The 27,644-nt window shown below is 41.4% G+C and overlaps 1 protein-coding gene across 1 annotated transcript in view; it reads left to right on the top strand.

Moving 5' to 3' along the window:
- Positions 1-27,644, top strand: part of PTPRD (protein tyrosine phosphatase receptor type D) — a 1,386,996-nt gene that overhangs the window by 59,866 nt on the left and 1,299,486 nt on the right. The gene's annotated exons all lie outside the window — the stretch shown is intronic.

The following is a 27,644-nucleotide window of genomic DNA, read 5'->3' on the forward strand; positions in this document are numbered from 1 at the left end:
AATATATGCCTAATTGATAAAACACTTAAAAAAAAAAAAGAAATATTGAACTTAGCTTGTCTCATGGTAGAGTAAATCTATGTACTTAACTCTGCTTCATGTTGAATGTATTAGTAGTTGAGGTTTAGTCTCTTGAGATTGATGGAAGTATCCCTCAGTATCTTTAGATGGCTGCCTTTGAGGTAGTATGATACAAAGTCAATTGGGGGCATATAATTAGATTAGTACTTATTACCATAATCATAGGCTGTGACACATCACATGAACTACTCATTAGCGAGTAGCAAGGAGCAAATTGGTGAGATCACCAGTGTCGATAAAAGTTAATCAGTCTTCATGTATTCACACACCAATGCCTCTTCCCCTCTTTTTTATGTACTCAAAAGTAAAATACCCCAAAGATAAAAGCTGGATGCTGCAGGCAGTTGCTTTCATTTACTAATGTGCAACAAAGTTTAAATGGGAACTCTTTGTTATCACTTGATTCTGTAAATAAATCTACTATGTATGTATGTATGTATGTATGTATGTAGATGGTGACAGCAGTCATGAAATTAAAAGACGCCTGCTTCTTGGGAGAAAAGTGATGACAAACCTAGACAGCATCTTAAAAAGCAGAGACATCACCTTGCCGACAAAGGTCTGTATAGTTAAAGCTAGGGTTTTCCCAGTAGGGAACAGGGTTTCCAAACTTGAGTCTCTAGCTGTTTATGGACTACAACTCCCACCATCCCTAGCTAGCAGGACCAGTGACCAGGGGTGATGGGAACTGTAGTGCAAAATCAGACTGGGAAACCCTGGAACAGAGCAACAGATTTGGACCAAGGAAGCCTGGCTTCAAATTTCAACCCATTCATGGCAATACTGGTTGAAAACAGATCACAGCTATTGCTCCATTTAACTATATCTGATGCCATCAGTGATTTATATCTCAGGTTGTGGCAAGGGTGATCAGCAGGAAATCCTCAGATCCTTTGCATACTAAGCTCACTTTCAGAACCAGTTTTGGGGCCATTCATTCTGATTTGTTTGTGGGGACATTAAATGCCACCGTGTCAAGCAAATGTTAACCCACACTTCCCAATGCATTGTCCCATCGCTTTCCTTATCACAAAATAAAAAAATAAAATAAAATAAAATTTTGGAGGGAAGTGGGACTTGCACAGGAGCTGCAAGTCCACTTTAATTGTGCAACCTGAACTTGCCATTATGTGACTGGATCTGACCTGAAAATAGTATCAGTCTGGAAGCACCCTAAAAACATTAGAAGGAGCATCCGTTTGCTGTTGAAATATTTTTGCCCAGTGGACATTTTTTTTTTTTGGCACTATTCAAAGGCAAACAGGCAAAGTGAGATAAAGCTCAAGGAGGCGTTGCTAGTTGCTAGTTGAAACAAAAGCCAAAGCCTCCGCACTATCACCATTGCACAACAAGCATCTCAGACATTTAATAAATTAAAAGTCCCCCCATGGGTGGCTGCAGCGAGCTGCCAAGCCCAAGTCCTGCTGCTTCACTCAGCTAGTCTCTTATTGTTCAACTCAATGAAAATCATTTATAACTATAAAAGCCCCACAACAGCATTGCAAAAACGCTGGGCTGAAACATAATATAAGAGAACATTTACCCTGTGGGGGATCACTAAAAACTGAAGAAGATAATAACTGCTCAGCGACTCTGAAATAATTTACTCATACAAGGATCTTCATTAAAATAACATTAAGGGGTATTTTCAATGTGGTGCGCTGGGATTTAGCTGCTTGATTCCTTGTAATATTAACAGTGAGGTGTAAAAGCAAACAAATTCACAGTTCAGGCATCACTTTGTTCTGCCCAGTTACTTCTGCTAATATGTGTGATCAATGCGTAAAAACCAAGGGGGTACGTGAAGAGTCCTTCGGTTCTTAACTACATGTTCTTAACTAAATGTTCAGCGTGACCCAGTTAGGGCTCATCTAGACTTCCTTCGGTTTTTGCCCTTTGCAGGCACAGGTTTAAGCAGAGGTTGGATGGTCATCTGTCATGAGTGCCTTAGCTGAGATTCCTGCATTACAGAGGGTTGGACTAGATGACCCTTGGTGTCAGGGAACTGCCATCAGAGCGGGAGGTGGAGAGGAGGCTCCCGGACGATGGTGGAGAGGGTCCTAGTAGAAGGAGGGATAGCCCATCCGCTGGGGAAGGTAATCAGCGTAACACCAGTGGGAAAGGGGAGGAGATAGAGGAATCGGAGAGGTGGCTCCAGGACTCTTCGCAGGAGACCAGCGGAGAGGGTACGAGCGCTCCGTTGCCCACACCCACCTTGTGCAGGAAACTTTCGCGCAGGCAACGGGGGAGGAGACTGGGCGTCAAACAGCTTCTATGTTGGAAGCGGTTTAAGAAACGCCCACTGACGGATTCTGCCAGCGACTGAGGCAGCCACGGATCTTGAGGCTGTCCTGACAGAAAGGGTTCTACCATGCAACCTAGCCAGGAGTAAAGGCAACTTACGCACGAGCAACCCCTAGAACCATTACACTTGGTGTACCATCAAACTCTACAATTCTACAATTCTAGGTCTGTGCTTTAAAGCTCTGTGCTCCAAACGTTTTATTTTGTTTTATTTTGTCCCAGAGCTTTCCCTGGGAAAACCCGCATTTTACCACTGAATTAGAGCAAATGGAAATTCATGGGAAATTTGATTGCCATTTGCTCCTATTCAGCAGTAAAATGTCGCTTATCCCAGGGAAATTTCCAGGGCAAAATAAACCCCAATCTGCTCAGACATAGAGCTTTAAAGCTCAGACCTGTGCCTAGAAACATGGCACAAAAGGAAGTCTGGATGAGCCCTTTGTCTCTGAATTTACCTATCTTACAGTGGCGTAGCGTGGGGGGTGCAGGGGGGGGCCGGCTGCACCGGGCGCAACATCTGGGGGGGGCGCGCTCGCACTCGCAGCTCTCTGCCCCTACCTGGTTAGGGGGCGCAAATTACTTGCCTTGCCCCGGGTGCTGACAACCCACGCTACGCCACTGCTATCTTAGTCTACCTATCATAGCCTTTCACAGCTCCTGCCAGTGTAACCACGGGTATTGTAGTTCAAGACATCCAAAGGACACTTGGCTGGGAAAGGCTGACTTATCACGTCCAGTGCAAAGCACAACGGAGTGTGAGTGGATCGCAGCATCACCCTTGGTTTGTTTGTTTTTCATTTCTTCTCATATTGAATTGTTGATGGGTTTGCATGATCTCTTGAGTCCACGGTAACTCACTTCTTTCAAGCGCTGAAAGGGTGAATCTATTTTCACAGCCAGTTACCTAAGAAAATGCACCCTAGGCTCACTTTAACCTCTGGTATTACTATATATTCAAAGGTAAGATTAAGGACAGTTAAAAAATAGTCAACAATATGATGGTACGACCCAATGCCTTCATTTCTTTGATCCTATTGTTTAACCAACAGCAATACTGTGATATCCAATTTGACAGAGAAATAAAGCAATCTCTGAATGAACCAAGGATAGTGGTGGTTGTAATTATGTTCAGGCCAGAGGCAGCCTTATCAAGGCCAGGGCAAATCCTCTGATAAGATAAGAATGATCAAGAGCACAATCCATTGAGACTTTTCCTGGGGACGTTTGTGAGAAATGAACAAGAGTTGTGCAAAAGCCTTAGCATGAGCCACAGGAGTGTGTGAACCAGGAATGCGAGTTTAACCCCGCAACTGTTGGGTTGGAAATAACTGGCAGACGAGTTGAAGGTGTCCATGTGGGAGGCATCTCCCAGCTTGAGGCTAAGAGAGTCCCTTTTATTGTATATTACCCCCATTGCAGCATATGCGCTTGGTGCTGATTGGATACACGTGGGATACGTACATACACGTATGATAGAGTTACACGTAGTATGATAGAGCTACACGCAGGCATTACACATCTTACTAGCTAGACACAGTACAGGGACATGCTAATCTATGATAGATAGGGATGGTACGCAGGGATTATATAGAAGCACTTAACATTCTTCTACCCTGTGGTAATAAACAGGGGATGTGTATAGTTAGATTACAGGTTCATGACATCAACTAAGAGAGTTAGAGCTTTCCGTGCCAGGGTCATACAGAAGGCACTGTGCGAGAACTTTCACCTACGCAGGCCTCTAAGAGATGCAACAGGAACACAGGAAGGAACACATTCCTAGTCACATAGGATAAGGGATACTCTACACGCAACTGTTGGTGCCTGGGGCCTGTTGGTGCCTGGGGCCACCGAAATTTGTGGGTACCCAACCTGTTCATGGGGAATTTTGTGGTTGCTCAAGCACCCAATGCCCCAGGGAGTTGGCACCTATGGGTGAACCAAATTTGTATTTGTGTGAAAGAAGGTTGGGGAGGGAATAAAGATGTAATAATTTTATGAAGTGTGAAGAAGCTCTGCATTTAGTGGTTATATTTTTCCTTGCTGTCTGTGAATGCAGGAACCTCTGACCTAGATTGAGAGCCAGTGGGTTTGGAAACAATTCACAAAAGGTTATTTTTATGGTGTTTCTTAGGGGGCCAAATGAAAAACCTTCTCAAGAGTAAGGGTGAGGAAGGTCTGCTGAGAACCTTGGCTGTTAATGAGGATTTCCACGTTGTGCTTAGATGTCCCTAGAGTCTCTCTCAAAGCGCAGGAGACCTAAAGTTAGCTAGCCTTGCTTTCATTCTTCCCCAATGGTTTTTTACCCAGGCAAGCACAAAGGGACTTTAATTGGTTAAGATATAAAAATTGGGAGGAAATAAAAAAAGAGAGAGTATGTAGAGAAACAAAAGAAAGTGGAGGGCATGAGATGAGAAGTATTAGAAGCACCATGTATCTGAGAAATGCCTAAATTATCAGATAAAAAACCTGTGATGAGTACCTCTTGAACAAAGAATTTAGTGCTGCACAATAAAGACTGTCTTGGAAAAAGTAATCTTTGAATTCTTTCATTGTTGTTTTGGCTTTTAAATGAAAGCTGCTGGGCATTGCCACTTCTGGAAATCATCCAAAACAGCTGCTCCCTTTTATTCTCATGGTGCACAACTCATTCATTTGATTGCAGGTTCCACCTGAAAAGAGGGTTGCCATTTTCTGTTATATTTATTAATTGATATATTTCTATAGCACCCTTCACACACACACAAGAAATGCTCATTTAGTATTTGTAAGAAAATAAGGCTATGCAAAACATGATTCATAATAAATGAGAACAGTAGCAAGTTTCATGGCTGGATCAAATTCCCAAATCATGCATTACAGAATAGAGATGCTTTGGGAGTTTGTTCCCCTGTCCCTTCAAATTCCACTATGAACTGTTAGGATCCACACTTCCTGGATAAATCTGTGGACCTGAAACCTAGTGAACCTATCACTTTTACACTTCTGACACAGTTCTCAGCTCTTATATATTCAAAATACATTTAGAATTTTACATTTTGAGGGAATATCTGCTAAGAAATGTGTATTTTTTGAAGAAATATATTTAAATCCAAATTTACTCCAGCTCTTTAAAAAATGGCATAATGCAGAAATGGGATGGAATAAATTTATGGGTGAACAATTATGAATAAGACATGGGCCAGAAATAGACTGATTCACCCATCCGTTATGGAATGTCAGAAATTGCCCTATACTTAGTAGCCTACCTCATACTGTGTAGGTTTGGAGAGTCCCTTCTTCCTAATAAACGGAGATTGGGAGATCAGTTCATCATTAAACACTCTTTCCAGGATTAGCACGTGCATCCTAACTTCTTCCCTTTGCTATACGCACTACCTGGTCTCCCACCTTAGCATAGGTGCCAACTTTCTGGGGCCCTGGGTGCCTGAGCACCCACAAATTTGCAGGGTCAAGGCTGCACTCCTGTACTTTATGATTGCCAGGCTTGCCAGTGGGCCGTTTAACCCAGAGAAAGCCTCTTACTGGCTTCTGTCATGCTCCAAAAACAGTGTTGTAGCAGAGGTAGGTTTAACGCATTCCCCTGTCTCTCCAGTCCCTCTTTCCTGCCCTGGTTGTATTGTGAGCAAGGGAGCTGAAAGGGCCCAGGCAAGGCTGCAGCCACATGAAATCATTTCTCTGCTATTTGCAGGAAGGCATGCCGGGCATGTTGGTGCGTAGAGGCCAATGCTAGCACACTGCACGTCTCTTTGTGCACCTCCTTCTTTACTTTCCATCCTAAATGCAAGCCACATCTCTCAATATATGCTTTAGATCTTAAAATTGCACATGTGCCCTCAGCCCCCCCAGGAAAAGGTGAAAGGTAGGGGCAGTTCTTTTTTTGAACTCATTGCTCACAAGTTTCTATTTATATGTGCCATACATAAGTTTCAGTGAACTTTCTTTTTATTATTTAAGTCATCTGTTAAAAAAATATACAAAAAAAATATCCTGGGAATCATACAAGAAGCGCTGGTGCCTTAACCTGCTATTGAAGTCAATGGGATTTGAAAGCATGAAATGAAAATACCGACAGCCAAACCTCTATTGTATTCCCACTCACAGTCACACCTACGATACCAGGAGACAGAAATGAGAAAAGGAAGATCCGAGTATAAAGCATTTATTGTACTTTCTTTCACATTTAAAAGCAGTGTAAAAGATGGTACTCTACCGCTGCTACCTGATTGACACAATAAGTGTTTCATTTTAATTGGCACTTCTGCGATTTATCACTGTATCATGTTGCGAACACCCCACTAGGCCATTTGTAAGTGAATAGCAGGCTATTGCAGATTTGACAATACTTGAGGACTTGTAATGATAGCTTTGCATAGGAGAGAGATACCTGCTAGGAGAGTTCGCATCACCATTTGATCCAATTAATGAATTAGGCTAAATTGTGTCATTCCCCTCCGAGAAGGAATGCAGACATGGTGTTTCGAAATGGTCCCGGGTGCCATTATGCTGTCATGCTTCCTTGTTCTAAGATGGTATGAACAATAGCATATTAGGGACTAAACTGAGAAGAGAGTGAGACAGTCTTGTCCCATCAAAAATAATTGCCTTGACCATTTCAGCTCATTCCTTTCACTATAACCAGAGAAGAACATGCAGTCTATGCCACTGTAATCATACCTTAGGCAAACAACGAACCGTTTCACGTCTTGCTTGTAGATTAAGCAAGTCGTCTCTTGATACTGAAGACTTAAAAAAATCTATAGCGAAGTTATTTCACTGTCACATGCAGTTCCCTCAATAAAAACTAGATTGCATTTCTACTTAAAATTGTTTCAGCCCAAACCCAGAGGTGGAAACTAACTGATAATGTATTGAAACAATTGTGTGTTCTCACGTATCTTAATTTTTATTTCACTTTAAATGGGCAACATGTCAAAATACTCCCTTAGCATAGATGAACATCTCCACTTTGATAAGTGATTTTAAGATTCTGGTGAGGGGGGAGGGGGAACACTTCTGTTAAAAAGGCTGTGTATGTGTTGCTAGAATGAGACACAAAAAAGATAGCAATTTTTCTTCCAACTTCATGATCCATACATTTTGATCTTGGCATTTTGATCTGGCCCAGACACATTCTTTTCAACTCCCACACTTCATATTGCATGTTTTACTTTAGCAGCTTTAAGTCTCCATGCCGTCTGTCTTTATCAACACCTAGTTGCATAGATATGTGGTTGAGGCAAAAAAATAATAATAATCATGTTTAACCTTTAATCTAACTTTTTATCCTTATAAAAATGCCTTGCATTATGCGAACAAAATGATGTCTACATTTATTTTACTATGTCACTCCCCCCTCTGAGTTTTCTTGACAGCTATGCCATTTTCAGAGAGTAGGATAGAAATAATGATCTCACTAGAAGTTCCACATTATTCAATATACACATGGTTAAAAAGTGTACGATTTTTATATAAAATTATTCGGCACCTGCAAGGAAATCTGAAGCCACTTAAAATACTGCTGACAATATTGTTATAAGCGGAGGGCATTTCAAGGTTGCCTCTTCTGTGGACATATTTTTGTTTTGTTTATTTCTACTAGTAAGCTATTCTGTCAAGAATCGGAGATTTAATGAAAAATAAACCTTCAAAATGGAGTCTTGCCAGAGAAGCAGATATAAAAATCTCTTAAAATGAAGAGAAGAGCAGCAACAGCTTTTGCCAAATACACCTTCATCATTTCCCTCTCCGGAAAGTATGTAAGCAGTATATGATCATACATGCTAAGCTACTAGGATATTAAATCCGTTAGAATCTATCAAGGGTTTCTTAGAACTATGGCATAGCCTTAATATATTCTGAAACAAGGCTTGTTACACATTCACAACATAAAAAGCATTTATAGTGTGGGTGGCGGGAGAATTTGAGCTGCATCATATGGTGGCAAAATGACAAAATGTCAGAGAGGGAGAACTTTCACACTAGTCCTTTTCTCTGCTCGTCACTTTTCACAGCGCAACCACATAGCATCACTGTTTATTGAGCAAGCTTGCCATGTTTTCTTTCCCCCCAGAGACTTACTGAAATATACTCGGAGTTGAGTGTGGATTTCTGTGGGAAGCTCTTGAGCATGAGCCAAGCATATGAACAACCTCCCCTCCTGTTGTTTCCAGTAAGTGGTATTTAGGAACATCACTGCCTCAAACCATAGAGGGAGAGCAGAGCCATCATGGCTGGTAGCCATCAACAACTTTACCCCCAACAAAGATGTCTAATTCTCTTTTAAAGCCATCCAAAATGGTGACCATCACTGCGTCTTGTGGGATCGAGTTCCACAGTTTAACTATGAGCTGCACAAAGAAGTACTTTTTATCTGTCCTGAATCTTCAAACATAGCCCACCAATCATAGATTCCAGGTTATATTCATTTTTCACATAGCAACTAGGATATCTAGAGAAGCATTAGCTATGTCAAATGGAAACTCATCAAGGGTCTTTTGGAATCACTTGTGTTCTATAAACTTTCAGGAGCAGTCCATCCCAATGGGTCCCCCATGGCAGAGAGCCATTGTCAACCTAAACTCAACAGGAAATGTGATCTAACCATCACAAAGGAGTTGAAGAAACATTTTCCACCACTGGCCCAATATCCTCCTGACCAGCTCAGAAAAGCAGATGATCTAGGATATGTCATGCTGTATGCATTTCACCGCACACACCTAGGTATGTGCAACATCACCCCTAGCATAGGTATAATGTACCGTATTTTCCTGTGTATAAGACTAGGTTTTTTCCCTTAAAAATAATGTCAAAAATTAGGGGGCAGCTTATACACAGATACATCTCCCCCCATTTTCTTAAACCTGGAGGCATCTTATACATGGAGGCGTCTTATAGACGGAAAAATATGATAATTATTGTTTGAAGAAACAATAAAGTGCCTAAGTATACCAAAGGCCACAATTCTATGTGCTGTTATGCAGAGTACACTTTATGATACAGTATGAACGTTGCAAGGAAAACACAGGTTTAAGAAAATAAGCAGTGTGTATGTATCAACCCCCCCCACACACACCTTATGAGTGTTTTTTCCTATCTCCCTATGGTTTCTTCTAATTATATATGTGCATTTTGACAATATGTGCATTTCTGTGATATTTCTAATTTTTGCACCATCTGTAATCTCATGCATTTGAATGCCTTCGTGGTAAACTGCACTTTCATGAGCAGAACACAGAGTGACAAGCCAAACCAACTCTGTTATCTGAATATATATTTTTTATTTGGGATCTACATTTTCTACAAATATATCCTGATTCCTAAACTGAACCACTTCAGAAACATTTGGGAAGTGGGAAGAGCTGAAGCTCAGTGGTAGAGCGTCTGCATTTCAAGCAGAAGGTCCCAGGTTCAGTCCATTGACAGATAGGGCTGAGAGAGACACCAATTTTTCAATCAGTGTAGACAATACTGAACTAGATGAATCAATGGTTCTGGCTCAGTATATGGCAGCTTCCTATGTCCCCATGACTTTCTATGTTCCTGTCTGTCTAAGCCAAATCTGACTCCTTCCAAAACAATGTGGAGAGATGCAAAGGTGACTCTCCATTTGCACACGTGCAACTGCCAACACACAAACAGTTTTTTGGCCCTGGAAGGGGGCAGAATGGGACAGAGTGGAGGCAGAATGGGGCAGGGGTAGACTAGGGCAGGGCGCCCTTATGGGTGCCCCGCTGATCTGCACGTTGCCTCCAAACAGAACCCCCACACAAACGGGGAGTTGCATGTAGGGTGTCTGCAGAAATTGGTACATTTCCCTTCAAGCTCTGCATATAATGAAAACACCAGGGTAGGAGGAATGTGGGGAGAGAGCGGGGGGGGGGGGGGGAGAGAGAGATTGGGTACCGTTTTATGAGTGACAGCTCTAGTTTCCAACCAGGGATTAACTTCACCAGTACTTTTTACAGGAATGAAAATGGAACTTATCAGAGGCTGTTCCTGTACTTTCATTGCTCCAGCTTCAGGGATCCATCCATTGCCGTTCTTTGAAGGGTTTGTGACAAACAGAAGAGGCATAGGCACAATTAATCTTCTGCTGCAGTTTTCTCTTGGCTATTAAATAAAATCTTTAACCTTCGCCTAATCAGTGGGTTGATTGTCTCCATATCTTCTTAAGAAAGAACCATTGACCTTTGGCGAGACACACAGAGGACGGGACAGCCCTTCCTACGAAGGGTGATGTCTGTCAGCAACAAATAATAGGCCACTAGATCCAGGCAGAGAGAGACAGGTCCAGAGGACATAGCTGATGGAGTGAAAGAGAACTGGTCTTCTTAGTTTTGCTCTTAATATAAAGCCCTGTTTTATATTACAGATAGAGATGCTCTTAGGTCAAGTATGATTTTATGGCTGCACCATAAAGCACTACTCTGTGTCTGTATTACAGTCAAAGAACGGTGAACAGAATGACTTGACCACAAGAGGATGGGAAATACCTTTAATGCCTCCCCATGCGCTATACCAGGGTGGTGAATCTGCGGCACATGGGCCAGATCAGACCCACCAAGCAATTTGAAGTGGCCTGTCAGCAAAACTGATCACTTAAAAAGGCACCTCTGCTGTATCTTGCAGACCCATTTCTTCATATCAGTGTGCACTGCCATTTCTAGCAGATTGGACTGCTCTGGAAAAACGATGGAGAGCTCCTTCCTGTTGATGAGAACCTCAAAGCTGCTAGCTGTGGTATCACAAGAGGGTGAAGAGGTGGCTTTGCAAAGTATCTTCTTCCTCATTGTTGTACTGGGCTAGGAAGATAGGGCCATCCTTGTTAATATGTACCACTATATGGCTCTTCTTCTATCTGCATTGATCACTTGGGAAAAATCTGTTGTTCTGACCTGTTCCGTTATTCAACAGAGCCACTCATTACATTGCATTTTTCTGCTTCTCCATTACAATCTGACTGATACGGATTGCAGATGGTGAATACCTTCCATCATCATAAGAACATAAGAACTTGCTGAATCAGGCCAATGGCCCATCTTGTCCAGCATCCTGTTCTGACAGTGATGAACCAGAAACCTGTGAGATTTCTTCAAGCAGGACCTGAGCACAAGAGTGATCTCCCCTTCTGCATTTTCTTGGAGCGAGCTGGTTGGTTGGGGGGGACGGGACTGAATCATGCATTTTCAATTATAGAGATGCTCAGAACAGATTTTTTTGGGATTGCTTTCTTTGGTAAACAGTTACTAAACTTTGGATATGTCATCAATTTGCTTTCTCTCCTTTCCATTTGGCTTCTCCCGGCTAAATTCAAACACACATGGAGGATCTGCTTTGAAACTTGCCAGCCCCAGCCATTCCAAGTGAATCCAGTTTGTGGCAAAGGTAAAATGTTTCCTGCTTAAAATCTAGAGCTAGACATAATGCATCAGGTGCACCTTAGAAGTAATTGCAACATGGTGTTGCATGGAAAGCCTTATCCTGCACTGAAGCCTGCTGTTGCCATCGGTTGACCTTCTCCCATAGTATGCCAGATACACCTGCTGTTTCAGCTGTCATGTTCCAAGCAGAAGTGATTGAACGAACACTTTCTGATACATATTAGCTGCTTTTCAACTTGAGAGGTCAAAGATCAAACATTTTGCTTCTTCATGCCAAAAAAGAAATAAAAAGGTCTTCTGCCCAGATTTGTGCAGAGAAAAGTATTTATAAGAATAGAGAAAGGATACCTGCCTACAACTGAATTCCTACTTTTAGGATTTGAAGGAGGTATCCGTTTGGGATCTTTCATGAAGTTTTTCATATAGTGGCTGAAAAGATTTGGCACGCCGAGAAAAAAGAGGAAGGAATACAGGGCTAGACATTTCTCTCCCATTAGAAACTTTGGAGTAAGTAATCATTCTAAGATTAGTATCCAAAGTATTTAATTACTTAAAGTAAAATGTTACATGGGTAGTCTCTATTTCAACATATTTCTGGTTTATCAGATTCCAGAGGGCTGGCCAAGTTCAGTCTTTTGCTTCAAAAACAATGACGAGTCCCTGAATAACTAACAGCTTTTTTTCCCTTTCATTTTCTGCAATCAACTTCATCAGGTACATGAAGCAGTATGCTAAACTGCAGGTGCCTATATCAGGGCGGGTGTTGTAAACTGTGAGGTCAGTAGAAAATGAAACATAGAAAAGTTAACAATTACCTTATAGTAACAGTGGCCATTGACATACAAAGTGTAGCTGATAACACAGATACTGTGTCACAAGAACAGTGCTACCTTGGTTTAAGAACAGCCCTGTTTATGAACTACAGTGGTACCTTGGTTTAAGAACAGTCCGGTTTAAGAACGATTCAGTTTACAAACTCTGCAAAACCAGAAATAGTGTCCTGGTTTGAGAACTTTACATCAGTCTAAGAATGGAATTCAAACGATGGAAGGACACCGGCAGTGGGAGGCCTCATTAGGGAAAAAGTGCCTCGGTTTAAGAACGGACTTCTGAAACGGATTAAGTTCGTAAACAGAGGTAGCACTGTAGTGTCCCGGTTTGTGAACTTTACCTTGATCTAAGTACGGAAGCCGAGCAGTGGAAGGGGACTGGCAGCAGGAGGCCTCGTTAGGGAAAGTGCACCTCGGTTTAAGAACAGACTTCTGGAACGGATTAAGTTAGTAAACCAAGGTACCACAGTAAATTGATTAAGTTATGCTATGTGGTTTAAAAAGGGCAACCAAGGTTCATTAAAAAGGCATTATGGTCACCTTAAGATCAGCTGCAGTTGCAGGATACGCTCAGGATAGCACAGGTGATTAAGTGGATGGTTGTACATTAAAGTTTCTGCCATAGCTAGTCTTTAGAGTGCCAGAATAATTTTTTTATTATTTTCCATTTATCATATGTGATTGATATTTATGCTTTTCAAGGCAAAAATCCCAAGGCCATGAAATCATTTGACTAGGCAAAAGAAAATCGTGTCGTTGATTAAAGGCACATAAAAATTTAGCTGTTAGCATAGCCAAAAGCTTCCTTAAATATTGAATGAATCATGATTGTAATAAAATTCCTCATGTTTCAAGCCTGCTCCTAGAAACATGTATCCCCAAATATCACCAAATGCAGCGCAGAGGCAGCTTGTAAAATGGTAAATAATTGGTTACACAAATAAGTGTGGCTGAGATTGACGTTTATTCCAAGATGGGCCTTTTTAAAGGCTTTCCAGGTACTACAGGACTAGCTCAGTTGTGTAACCGTACAAAAGTATTGGGTACGTAGCACAGCATGGAAGACATGCTTACTGGCCAAACATGTAATTATTTGTATTTTAACAAATTTATTTCTTCTAACTTGGTGACTCTCCCCTTGATAAGTAAACTATCTTCATTGAAAATTAAAAGAAATGTATAAATTTATGTGTGGCATGAAGAAAATTGACATGGCAATGTTTTTCTTCCTCTCTTATAAGGCTAGAATACAGGGACATACAATGGAGTTGAATGTTAGAAGATTCAGGACAGATAAGAGAGCGTACTTTTCACAACGTGCATAAACAAAGGGACTCACTCTTCGTGGTGGCAGTGATAGCCACCAACGTGGGTGGTTTTTTTAAAAAAACTTGACAAATTCAAGCTTATCAATTGCTGCTAACCCTGATGCTTATGTTCTACCTCCACTCTCAGAGGCAGTTGCTAGAAACCACAGGAAGAGAGAATACTTTCATCCTTGAACAACAACGGTAACCCAAATCACAAAGGCTCAGGTTACAGCCTTGAGACTCAGCCTCAAATAGTAGTGAGGTAGAAGTAAAGGTAAAGGGACCCCTGACCATTGGGTCCAGTCGTGACCGACTCTGGGGTTGCGGCGCTCATCTCGCTTTACTGGCCAAGGGAGCAGGCGTACAGCTTCAAGGTCATGTGGCCAGCATGACTAAGCCGCTTCTGGCAAACCAGAGCAGCGCACGGAAACACCGTTTACCTTCCCGCTGGAGTGGTACCTATTTATCTACTTGCACTTTGACGTGCTTTCGAACTGCTAGGGTGGCAGGAGCAGGGACTGAGCAATGGGAGCTCACCCTGTCCCGGGGATTCGAACCGCCAACCTTCTGATCAGCATGTCCTAGGCTCTGTGGTTTAACCCACAGCGTCACCCGCGCCCCTTCTGACCAAATGTGCCATCCTGCTGAACCTTACATTATTCTGAGGGCAGCACTAGTTCCAGCTTGTCAACGTCTGGTCCTCAGTGTTGGAAATTCTCAGAGGGTCTGGAGTTCACCTTGGATCAGATTCCACCTAACCTGGTGGGCCTGGAAAACAAGCAACCTTCTTGTCGAGAGAAAGGACATACTAATGGGCCCAGCCTATTTCATTAAATTAGAAGGCCTTGTCGCATTTGCTTTGTGAAGGTGGACCACTATAAATGGAAAACAATCCACCTGTGTATAAACCAACCTTTGAAGAGACCATCAAAATGAAAGAAAGGATATAATTTTTGCAGCTCGCCCACTTTTGCATTTATATTTGTATTACGGGCAGAACAAAACATAACTGGGGGCTAGAAATTCAATAAATACATCTATCCTAGCTATCGTTCCTCTTTTCCACTTTTGCCAATTTTTTATTTCCAGTTCTGTATTCTCATTATATTTTCTTCCTTATCATTCACTTCCACCCCCCCCCCCAATTGTCTTTCTTCTTTTTCTTTTTTACTATCATAATCTTTGTCCGGTGTTTGTGTCTATGTGCTCCACTATGCATTTTCCCCCCTTTGCCTTCCAGCCAAATCTAGTTTTCTCCTTGACTATTTACCACTGACAAGGCATTTCCTTCAAACATAAACAGGCCTTCCTCCTTCTACTAGATGTTTAAAGCACTCCATCAATGTATGCACAACTTTCAGATAAAGCGTAAGAGACAATTGTTAAAACACTAATGATGGAACTCATATGCTGAGACAGGCTTGTTTTAACATTTCTCTGAACTCTGAAACATCTTGAAACCAAGAAAGTACCATCTATGCTTTAATTCCAGCTATTACTTATAGACTGTTTGCATGGCCTGGAGGGGGAAAAGACATCCCACTTACTATGCTTTGATTGTTTGTGGTTCCACCTTCTTAAAACTGTTGTCTGAAAAGCCTATTATAACTAAGGATAGACAGATCACTCTGTTCCTAATCTTCATCTCCTTCACAAATGTTTGTTCGTAAATTCAATCTCTCCTGTTTCCAAATTAATCTGTGGGTTTTCAGAAATCTGCATGAAAATTCAAATTGAAATATTATTTAAATATGTATTTTGCATGTGTTTCCTCAAATTTCTAGCTATATTTTAAAGAAACCATTTCTCACATTTGCCTTGTGGTACCAATGTATTTTATCTCAGAATACACTCTTTAAAATGCATTTTGATGTTTCTTTACAATTGCCATGCAAATTCTGAAGAAGTGCAAATCCAAAGGATGTTCTGATCTGCACATTGGTAACGGAGGTATGAACAAAGTCTGTTCAGATTGGGATTTTCAAAACTATCATTTCTCAAGCCTCTCTATCCATATCTTCCAAGAATTAAACAAATGAAGAAGCTTTTTTAAAAGAATAAAACAGGCATGTAGTATTCACTCAAAATATGATGCTTGTTCAACTTTACATAAATTTATCTTCAGCAGGTGATAAAAACAGAATTACCAGATAAATCTTAAGCTGATTCTTTGCATTCCTTACAAACTATTTCAGTTAGGCCCGGTTGCATTATGAAGGTTGTTATTGCTGGACAGGTTAATTGTCTCTTTTCATTCTGATGGATAGCAGGTAATTTTATTTTTAATGTATGGTCAAAACTTGTAGCTTTTTATGCAAGACAAGGGAAGACCACACAATGGTGTGGACTTGGTAATGATTTTTCACTGTGTTTCAAGAGCCAAAGGCTGGAACACTTAGATCTTGGAACAGGTTTTAAGGTGTTAGCATTTAAATTCAAACACATGAAATATTGTGTTTACAAAGACTACACTTTGGGGTAAACCTGAATGTCTTGGTAGTCAGGTTTATGTTTTTCATGAGTTTTGTTTACCTTGGGGAACCAATTATATGGCCAAAAAAACCAACAACATTTGAACTTAATGTGGGATTCCCACTATTTAGTAGCTAAAGTGCATTGCGGAGGCCGCAGCACACATTATTTGGTCTCTTAAATAGTTCCCTGAGGCACTGAAAAATGACCATGACAACACAAATACAGATAAATAAACACCAGCACATATAGCAAGCACTTTATGCATTTCATCCTTGCATTCATATTTACAGTGGAACCTCAGGTTGTAGACATAATCTGTGGCGGAGGCATGTCCGCAACCCGCAGTGTTCGTATCCTAAAGTGCTGCGTTTGCGCAGGCGTTGGCGCGATTTAGCACTTCTGCACATGCGCGAGTGGCAAAACCCAGAAGTAACCTGTTCAGGTACTTCCGAGTTTCCCGTGGTCAGCAACCCAAAAACACTTAACCTGAAGCATCCATAACATGTGGTATGACTGTATTCAAAAATGTTACTAAACTATTATTGATTACAAGCTCTGCTTGATTTTACTTTCCTCAGAAACAGTACTTGATTATATTAGGCCTTTTCTGATGCTGTGGCTGGGTTATACACATACGCATGACAACTTTGAATACTTCTGGCTTATTTCCATGGACATTGGGGAATAACAGCCCTAGTGTGGTGGCAGGGATCTCCAAGGAACTCACAATACTCCCAGACTCATGAAAATACACTTTCCTGTTCTTCTCCCAGGAATTTATCCAAACTGAACTAGTGGGACCAACCTAAGTTGTGATCCAATACTTACTTGGGAGTGAGCTCCATTTAACTCAGGGGGAATTACTTCCTAGTAGATGTGCACAGGGTTGCACTGTCATTTTAAGTATGTTGTTTAGCAGCATATCAGTGGCATAGCAGTATTACCTTGTCTTCCTCAGCTGCAATCAGCTGCTTCATCTGCTGAAGATGTCAGCAGCAGCCTTCCCTTCTTCTAGCTGGGCTGTCTGCTTCCCACCACCAACCCCAGCTGCCTTGGTGGCATGACTGGTGATATGCTGGTATTGCCTATAGCAGGCATAGGCAAACTCCGGCTCTCCAGATGTTTGGGACTACAGTTCCCATCACCCCTAGCTAACAGGACCAGTGGTCAAGGATGATGGGAATGAACTGTAGTCCCAAACATCTGGAGGGTTGGAGTTTGCCTATGCCTGGCCTATTGTGTCCAGACCCCTCAATATGTGCATGGATGTCATCTGTGCAAGCCACAATGAAATCAGGCTTCCTCAACCTCGGCCCTCCAGATGTTTTGAGACTACCATTCCCATAATCCCTGACCACTAGTCCTGCTAGCTAGGGATCATGGGAGTTGTAGGCAAAAAACATTTGGAGGGCTGAGGTTGAGGAAGCCTGATTTGCATCCTGAAAAACAAGGAGATGGTAATGATGATGACAACAATGCCGTGGGCATAGCATGGGTTGCCAATGTCCGGGGCCGCATGGAGGGGGTGAGAGGGAGGGAAACGGATGGAGTATGCATGCCATTTTCAACGGAGCCCAACGACGGAAGCACACAACTGTATTGAGGCAGCACTGGGTGTGGGAATTTTGTGCCTCTAACAATTTTGCACCCAGGGCAACCACCCCTGTGGCCTTCCCACGCTACGCCATGGTGACAATGATACAATAATAACTGGAAACCCTGTTTGGAATGTAAGCGTCGGCCTTCATCCAGCTTAATTTACTCGGCACCAAATGTATTTGAGATGAGAAGCTCCTCCTCAGCGTGAAACACCGAACCTCAAAGTTCTGAAGCTTCTGAAATATTGTGCTTCAGTCAAGCAAGTGGCATTTGGTTTGTAGGTTCCAGTAGAAAATTAAAACAATATTCAAAAAGAATTGAAAGCTTTTGAAATTGTTCCTGATTTGAGAAACACCTTCAAGACTGTCTGTCCCAGATACATATCATGTAAGACTGCTTTTCTCTGCTTATCAATGACTAACAGGCCAATCAGGACCGAGGCAGGCAGATAATATGTATACCCAGTGCTTTTTTCTTTAAAAAAAATGTTTAGGGGTACTCTCATTTTAACTCAAGAAAATCACCATTTTATAGTTCAAATCAGGAAAAATAAATACAGTAAATGGACAAAAGTACAAAGATTCACAAAATGTTTAGGGGTATGCGTGCCCCTGCATCCCCCCAGAAAAAAAGCACTGTGTATACCGCACCTTTTTCCTTTGCCCAGAAAAGCACCTTATTGGCTCCACAATGACCTCTGCTGAAACAATGATTCTGCTTCTAGATTTCTGCATCTTCCTTGGCTTTGATTTAACCTGTTTTCAATTCTGTCTCTGTTTTCTGCCTTAGATTTGTGGCGTTCTATTTATTTTAATTTAGAAAGCAAATTGAGTTTTTTTTAAAATTAATTATAAATATATTGCACTCTATTCTTTGGCGGAATTAATTAATTACTTAAAATCTAATACAGGCTTGACTCCGTATGGTCTCAATTTGTATCATTTATTAACAATTGTAAAGTAATCTCCCTTCTGTCTCAGTCACAGCAGCAACCATGGAGAAATTATCTTAATGCTCTAGATTTAAGTATACCCTGTGGATGTGAACTTAATCTGTAATGCAGAATATTTTCCAAGTCTGTTTTGAGGCCGTGTGGATGACTGCATAAAAGTCTTAACATATGTACATGTATTGTTCTGGATGACAACACTTTATGCCTGGCAATTGTTTTAAAAATGTTCAATAAAGTTTGTATTTTGTTTTAAAAAATGTAATTAAAATGTAATAAACTTTGTTAATTTTTTTGGTGCACCGTTGTTCTCATCTGAAGCCATAGGGTGGCTTCACACAAGAAATAGTTGAATAAAAAAGCAGAATGAAATAAAACTGATTTTAAGTTGTTTATTTAAAATTTCCAGTTATGGGATCACTTGCATTTGCTAAAGGTTGAGGGAGCGTCCTATAGGGGCCCGAAGCTTGATATGGTGTGATATTCCATCTGAAAACTGTATAATAGCAAATATCAACGTACACTAGCCAGTGCAAAATGATTTTATGTGTGGGCCAGCAGAAGAATGAGTGTGTCATAGCTGGCACCTAGATTGTTTACCACTTCATGATGAAATACTAATTACAGCTTTCCCTTTCACTAAGAGTCCTGTGTTGCTGTACACATCTTCGTGATGTGACAAAGTGTTAAATAGATGCATATTTGCACCGTTCAGACACCAGCATCCCAGACAAGGGACAATCTAGACACAACACTAAGCTTATCTTTATCCTTTCTGAAGGTTTGGTAAGCTGGACAGAAAAATCAGAGCAGGAAGCACGATGCCTGCTAGCTATTTATAAACATTCAGATAACATCATTTGGCATAAGACGGCCGTATTTCTTGCCAGCATCCCAGATGATACATCACTGAAATAAATGATTGGATTATTAATTGCTGCAGGCTTAAAGTGTTGCATGAATCTTTTAAGTGCAAGAAATTACATGTATGCAGCATATACGGTAGATTGTCATGTGGCGGTCCTGTATGTATTATTTATTTTCATATGTGCATCTACTTGGAAGCTACAAAAGGTCACAGCTTCCTGTTATATGTGCATGCAGCAAAAGCAGCTCAATGCAGCCATCACATTAATTGTATAATACACAGGATCTCTCTCAAAAGATCTCTAAGATGATATGCAGCTTTACAACCAACAACACAACCCATCAAAATAATGGAATGCAACAAAATCCAGTATCTGTGTCAAAAATCTCCATGCATATATACAAGTATATCTATGTGAGAATTGATAACTTTGAAGCAGTCCTAAAGAACCTCTGTGCTAAAATAGCACATAATTTAATTCTCAGATCACCAACGTTGCCAGCACCAAGTTTGTTCTCCCCAGTTTCCTCACTAAAGGCGAAGGATAAGAGAACTGAGCTGCAAGAATGCCCCGGAAAGCAGAGACTAAGACGAGATACACAGAGATGGAAAACCGCAGCAGGTAAAGAGACAAAATAGTTGAATCACGTTGTTTTGATTGTTAGTTGTTCCTGAGGCAGCATGATGCATAAGTAGCATGTTGACTCCACAGAGTAGCCCAAGGTAAACATGGAATCTAACCACTTAAGTAACAAAAAAATAAAATAATCATGATGACTGTAGCTGACTGTTTACATAAGAACTGCCAGTGTTTCGTATGTGAACACTTCAGGCTATTCTGTCTCAAGGTAAATGCACACATAACCAGGATGAATGCAACCTTTAATATCAGCACTTCCTTAGTGGGTTGAGAAGAATTGCACGTACCAATATCTAGCTAAATCAAGGAATTCTTCATTTTTAACTGTGTAATGGTTATATTTTCTAGGTAAATATTATGAGAAAGGAATGAGACAGAGGGTCACCTTCTCCAGAGGATTCAGGGGGACGGACACAACGTCCTGACATTGTGCTCGCAACGTCAGCTGGTGTCCTGGCATGGTTTACTCCTTAGCCTTTTCTTCTCCCAAGGATATCCCACAAGGAAGGGGAAGTTTAGGATAAGAGTTTTCCTTCCCCTAGTTGGGCTGCCTTCCCAGGTTGATGAACCCCATCTGCCTAAATTGTGACCCTCCACTTGTTGTTCGATTGTTGTTGTTGTTTAGTTGTTTAGTCGTGTCCAACTCTTCGTGACCCCATGAACTAGAGCACACCAGGCACTCCTGTCTTTCACTGCCTCCCGCAGTTTGGTGAAACTCATGCTGGTAGCTTCGAGAACACTATCCAACCATCTCATCCTCTGCCATCCCCTTCTCCTTGTGCCCTCAATCTTTCCCAACATCAGGGTCGTTTCCAGGGAGTCTTCTCTTCTTATGAGGTGCCCAAAGTATTGGAGCCTCAGCTTCAGGATCTGTCCTTCCAGTGAGCACTCAGGGCTGATTTCCTTCAGAATGGATAGGTTTGATCTTCTTGCAGTCTATGGGACTCTCCTCCAGCACCATAATTCAAAAGCATCAATTCTTTGGCGATCAGCCTTCTTTATAGTCCAGCCAAAGCTGTCAACTTTTCCCTTTTCTTGCAAGGAATCCTATTCTGTATAAGGAAATTTCCCTTAGAAAGGGGGAAACGTTGACAGCTATGGGTCCAGCTCTCACTTCCATGCATCACTACTGGAAAAACCATAGCTTTAACTATACAGACCTTTGTCGGCAAGGTGATGTTGGATGGATTACAACTTCCATTATGGCGGACTATTGGCCATGTGATAGTGATTGTGGGGGATGAGAGTTGGAAACCAACAACTGGAGGGTCACAAGTTCCCTATTCTTAGTTTGAAGATGCAGGAAACAGGATGAACAAAACAAAAAGCTCATATGTACAATATGGCTTAGCACCAAGGGGTAACCCACAATTCTACCAAGAGTGGTAAGATTCTCTTACTAGGTTTCCCATCATTCATTGGCAGGGCACATGCTCTCCATACAAAAGACCCCCAAGTCCCATCCTTTACATCTCCAGGTAGAACTGGATGCCATGTGAAATCCTGCAGCCATTGACCACTGCTCTGAGGCAACCTCCTAGGTTCTTAGGGATGCTCTTGGTGTAGAAAAGGGATGACTAACCTCTGGCTTTCCAGATGTTATTGGACTCCTGGCCCCATGCCAGCCACCATGGCCAATGGGACTCATAGCCTAGCAACTTCTGGAGGGCCAGAGGTTACCAACTCTTGGCTTAGAACACCCTGTATCCTGGTGGTAACAAAGAAGAGAAGACGAAAAGGTCCGCCATGCTCTTGACACGGTATGACCCCAAAGTTCTATAAAGTGACTGGGACTCCTTCTTACCAAACCTGAAGCAAATCACATCTTCAGTACAATAAGTAGCATGACCTTCAACTCCCCAAAAGTCAAGAAAACATTCAGCACCTAAAAAAAAATACACCATTCTTCAAGGCACTATGGAAATGTAATCCATTTCAGACACCATGAAAAAGCCCTCTCGTGCTGGTGATGACTGGAAAGCACAACTTTAACTGCAATGATAACACTGGCAAGGTAGTGATAAGGTTCTTTAAAAAAAATGAAATAGCATGAGCGAATTATATCATCACAAGCAGTATATAGTGGCTGAGTCCAAGTAGAGAAGTGTGAGAGTTAACTTCTATTTTTTTGCAAAATAAATAGGGAGGGGGGACACAAAAATGGAATTTAAACAGAAATTAATCTCATCTTCAGATAATTTGAATTAAAGCAAAGGCTAATTTTGCCATTGGCTTCCATATCTCCTCCTAATATGATTATTCACCAAGTGTTGCTGGCAATGGGTGAGCAATACATTTTAATAAGCAAACAACAATGGTATAAAAACTAGTTAAGCTCTGATTCCTATGACTTGCTTGCCATTCTGCCAAATGTTTTCCTTGGACCGTTTGTGAAAAGCACGATGCTGAAGTATTTCTTTCATAGCAACATGAAAGTCGTATGTGTCACCCCAAATTAGGGACAGGCTGGCCAGCTCAGGGTTGCTTCTGCTTTTGCAGCAATTTCTGAGAAGATCGATAGATATAGACTGCCTCATAACACTAAGCCATTCATCTGGCTAAAGTGCAGAGGCATGTGTACCTTTGACCTTAATAGATAAAGAGTCATCTCCCTTGGATGGCTGTGAATTTCCTACAGAAACAATGATTTCCAATTACCTGTACGCTGATGCAACGTGGCAAGTGGCAGCTGGGAAAAACAACTTGTATCATCCCCTGTTTGCTTAAAACGTGTCGCATCTGGATTTGTGTAGATAAATCCACACATCGGTGCCACGTTGGCAATCTTATAGAGCTTATAATTGAAATTTGCTAGTGTGAAGCAAGTCCCTGCCTGCATGAAAAATTGCATTTCTTCAAATATAATTCCTCCTCCTCTTCAACAATATATATATATATATCTCAGGGTGACTATCAACATTCCTGAAAGACATACTTGAAGTCATGGATCACTGATTCCTTATCCCCGCAGTAAAGCGGGACTTTGTCACTGCCTTAAATGTAGATGGGACCAATGCTCTCCATACAGTGGTACCTCGGTTTACGGACGTAATCCATTCCAGATGTCCGTTCTTAAACCAAAAATGTTCTTAAACCAAGACGCTCTTTCCCTAATGAGGCCTCCCGCTGCCGGTGCCCTTCCACCGTTCAGATTCCGTTCTTAGACTGAGGTAAAGTTCACAAACTGGGACACTACTTCCAGTTTTGCAGAGTTTGTAAACCGAATACAGTGGTACCTCGGATTACATACGCTTCAGGTTACATATGCTTCAGGTTAAACACTCCGCTAACCCAGAAATAGTGCTTCAGGTGAAGAACTTTGCTTCAGGATAAGAACAGAAATTTGGCTCTGGCGGCGCGGCAGCAGCAGGAGGCCCCATTAGCTAAAGTGGTGCTTCAGGTTAAGAACAGTTTCAGGTTAAGAACAGACCTCCGGAACGAATTAAGTACTTAACCTGAGGTACCACTGTAGTTCATAAATAGGGCTGTTCTTAAACTAAGGTACCACTGTATTAGGGTTCCCCTGATCATAGTTTCACTCTAGACTTAGCTTCTATAGAAGTAATATGGATGGGTGAATCATGAAGTTTGGAGTCTGGATTTGTTAACTGACAAGGCTACTTGGGCTGCTGCAATCCTGTACCCACTGAGGGTTGCCATGTGTCCTCTTTTTCCAGGACACATCCTCTTTTTCAGGAGTATTTTTTTTTGTCCGGGTGGATTTTTAAAATTTGCCAAAATGTCTCTGGCTATACTTTCTGGGTGAGACATAGACCTATGGTGGCTGAAGACTTGTTTTCCTCTTCTCTTATCCTGCCCCCCCACCGAGCTATATATTAATATAATATTAATAGCCTACATGTAGTAGGGATATCTAAAATGGGAGTCGTCATAGTGCTCTCTTTTTTGTTCTTCAAAAGATGGCAACCCCACTTATTTGAGACTAAGCCCCATTGAACCCAGTTTATGTATACACATGTATGTGATTTTAAGCAATAATCTCTGTAACATTAGAAGTCAATGTAGAGGTCAAAACTGGAGAAATTACTAGCTCACATCATTGCAAATACTTCCATGGCTCTATCCAAAAATCCTTCCATTTTCAGACACAGTCAGCCCAAGGGATGTTATGTAGGTGTGTGTGTGTGTGTGTGTGTGTGTGTGTGTGTGAGAGAGAGAGAGAGAGAGAGAGAGATCTCATTCCTGATCAGTCACTACCAGTTCAGATCCTATAAGCTTAGTATTTTTGTTTTTGATGTTATCATTATTTGTCATTCCTGCTTGTTCTTCTAAACTTAAAAGTATTCTTTCATCCATACACAAATGCATTAATTAATTAAACCCATATTATTAACTGAGTAAGGCTAGAATCCTAGTTATAAAATTTCCTAGCAGCAAGCACCATTGAACACAGTGGACTTCTCTCTAACTAAATATGCAAAGGATCAGGCTGCATGGTTTCTGTAATCTGTTGACAGCCTTCGTTGCACTCCATCACTTTATCACATTACCGTTAACATGTGCTAAAAGGAAATCACAAAAACTCTTTCTTGACTCTTTTTAGTCCTAGAACACAACACACTAACACAAGTCTTGTGACTCATTTGTACTAAGATTATCTTCAACACCCACACAGCCCTCCAAACTTAACACATCTAAAAGAAATCAATAGCTATCGAAAGGAAGCCAGCACTTTCCTTCACATTCTTAGTCATATGTCTCCTGAATCAACTACAAAAGTCAATGTTGTTACGAATCTTCAGTAGATTTATTAACATTTGCTCTGTATGTGTACAAAACCTCAGTACTAATATGTTATTATGAACTTCAGTTAGATATACGCACCACTCTTGGAATAGATAGATAGATAGATAGATGATAGATAGATAGATAGATGATAGATGATAGATGATGATAGATAGATAGATGATAGATAGATAGATAGATAGATAGATAGATAGATATAGATAGATGATAGATAGATAGATAGATAGATAGATGATAGATAGATAGATAGATAATAGATAGATAGATGATAGATAGATAGATATAGATAGATGATAGATAGGTAGAAGATAGATAGATGATAGATAGACAGACATATAGATGATAGATAGATTAAGATATAGATAGATAATAGATAGACAGACAGACAGATAGATAGATGATTGATAGATGATAGATAGATAGATAGACAGACATAGATGATAGATGATAGATAGATATAGATAGATAGATGATAGACAGACAGACAGACAGACAGACAGATGATAGATGATAGATAGATGATAGATAGATAGATGATAGATATAGATAGATAGATGATAGATAGATGATAGATAGATGATAGATAGATAGATGATAGATAGACAGATAGATAGATGATAGATAGATGTGCATTTTGGGGATGTGCCTTGGTTCTACATGCATCATGAATTATGAGATGAATTAGGGTTATTTGAGGATGGCTCTCTTATTTCTGAGGCATTAAAATGTATCAACTCGAGACAGATCAGGGACTTCCTAAGCTTCCAAGTGGCTGTATGGTCTCAAACATATAGACTGCAACACTGCTTGTTTTTTCCCCCTCACTGAGAAATGAAACCAAGCTGACTAGGAAAATGTCCAGAGCTTGAGAGGGTGTGTGTGGAGGTGGGGAAAAATATTTTGTTTAGCCACAGAGATCTAGCTTTTCATCAAAATGAATTATTTCCCCAGGGCATTCCAACCACAGTCGTTGGGAAAGAATTTACAACTGCCTTTTTAAGTGAAAGTCTGCCCTTCCCTATGCAAGTTAATAGAAATATCTGTGCCCTCCCAAATTTCAGGGTACTTCCAGGGTGTTTCATGGGAGGTAATGTTTCCTTCTTCCAAGTCTTTCCTGGTGAGTTATGACATTTTTCAACTACCTTCTTCCCTCATGCAAATCAGTATAACCCCACAAATCTGTGGTGGGACCCTTAGCCACCCACCAACAAGCCCTTGGAAAAACATGGTCCTTGTTGGGGGTGACAGTTCCCCCATGCCAGTCTTTCTTGGAGTTCCATGCTACTCCCCCCCCCCCCACACCCTTATTGTGGGGTTACTTGATCTGTTTCACTCCCTGCTTCCATGTTCACGAACACAGCGGCATTAATTGTCAATTAGGGAAACAGCACATGGGCTAAGCTCTGCACCGCATGATTAAGTCTAATGTCTGATCTGTAACATTCCTTAACAAGCTGGTGCCAGCCTACCCAAACCCTGCGTAGCTCTTCTTTCTACCAAGTTGAATGTTTAGGAACAGCTATTGCCACATTCACCTTGAATGGCAACCATACCTCAGCTCCAAGCATCACAACATATTATGTTGGGGTGTCAGGATTTACGATGTCCCTCTCGCACCAAGACACAGCAAGCTGGCAGGTTTATTGCGCTTAGATTTCTTTTACTACTGTATTTACTAGAGTATTTACACAGTAGTTCAGTCTGAGCTCACAGCTCAGTCATCTTCTGATGACGACGACGGTGGACTCACTAAAGGGTGGGCTCTTCACCAACAGGATATTCTGCACCGGCCGCCCCTTCTCCTGTTTGACTGATGTTGTGCCTGGACTCTACACTTTCGCCTTGACCATGGGGACTAGGGAGCAGTGTGCCCCTCCCCCTCTTGAGCCATGTCTAAAAGCTGCAGTTCCTCTGAAGCAGCTTCTGTCTGTTCTACGCTGGCATTACGGGATGGGAGGGACCTGCATCACTCTCAATGTGGGAAGGAATCAAGCCTCTACTTCTTCCACCCTGCCCAATCAAGCCTCTACTTCTTCCACCCTGCCCCCTTCCTCTCTGGAGACTTCCGGAGAGCCAGTGTGGTATAGTGGTTAAGAGGGGTAGACTTGTAATCTGGTGAACTGGGTTCGCGTCTCCGCTCCTCCACATGCAGCTGCTGGGTGACCTTGGGCTAGTCACACTTCTCTGAAGTCTCTCAGTCTCACTCACCTCACAGAGTGTTTGTTGTGGGGGAGGAATGGAAAGGAGAATGTTAGCCGCTTTGAGACTCCTTCGGGTAGTGATAAAGTGGGATATCAAATCCAAACTCTTCTTCTTCGCTGGTGCTCTGGGAAGGGACGTCCCTGACATGGGGAAACCCAGTCAGATGGGCAGGGTATAAATAATTACTATTATTACTATTATTATTATTGGTATTTGCTTCTCACTGATAAATCAGT

Source organism: Podarcis tiliguerta, assembly GCF_965153285.1.
Source record: "Podarcis tiliguerta genome assembly, chromosome: 17".
NCBI lineage: Eukaryota > Metazoa > Chordata > Lepidosauria > Squamata > Lacertidae > Podarcis > Podarcis tiliguerta.